Source organism: Mandrillus leucophaeus, unplaced genomic scaffold (assembly GCF_000951045.1).
Source record: "Mandrillus leucophaeus isolate KB7577 unplaced genomic scaffold, Mleu.le_1.0 Scaffold1098, whole genome shotgun sequence".
Taxonomy (NCBI): Eukaryota; Metazoa; Chordata; class Mammalia; order Primates; family Cercopithecidae; genus Mandrillus; species Mandrillus leucophaeus.
The window spans coordinates 171065-171783 of NW_012099187.1; positions in this window are offsets into that span (position 1 = coordinate 171065).

The following is a 719-nucleotide window of genomic DNA, read 5'->3' on the forward strand; positions in this document are numbered from 1 at the left end:
CGATCTCAGCCCATTGCAACCTCCGTCTCCTGGGTTCAAGTGATTCCCCTGCCTCAGCCTCCCTTGTAGCTGTGATTACAGGCCCATGCCACCACACTCAGCTAATTTTTGTATTTTTAATAGAGATGGGGTTTCACCATGTGGGCCAGGCTGATCTCAAACTCCTGACCTCAAGTGAGCCACCCACCTTGGCCTCCCAAAGTGGTGGGATTATAGGTGTGACCCACCTTGCCTGGCCCAGATTGAACACTTTCTATCAAGCTACTAATGTGGTTTTTCACAGGGCTAGAAAAAAAAAAAACATTCTAAAATGTATATGCAACCAAAAAAGAGCCTGAATAGCTAAAGCAATCTTAATAAAAAAGAACAGAGCTAGAGGATCACACTACCTGAATTCAAATTATAAGGCTACAGTAACCAAAAGAGCATGGTACTGGTACAAAAGCAGACACATAGACGGACGGAATTGAATAGAGAACCCAGAAATAAATCCACACACCTACAGCTATCAGATCTTCAACAAAGTTGACAAAAATAAGCATCGGGGCAAGAACTCCCTACTCAATAAATGGTGCTGGGATAGCTGACTAGCCATATGTGGAAGAATGATACTTGATCCTTACTATCACCATATACAAAAATTAATCCAACATGGATTAAAGATTTAAATATAAGACCTCAAACTATAAGAGTCCTAGAAGAAAACCTAGGAAACACAA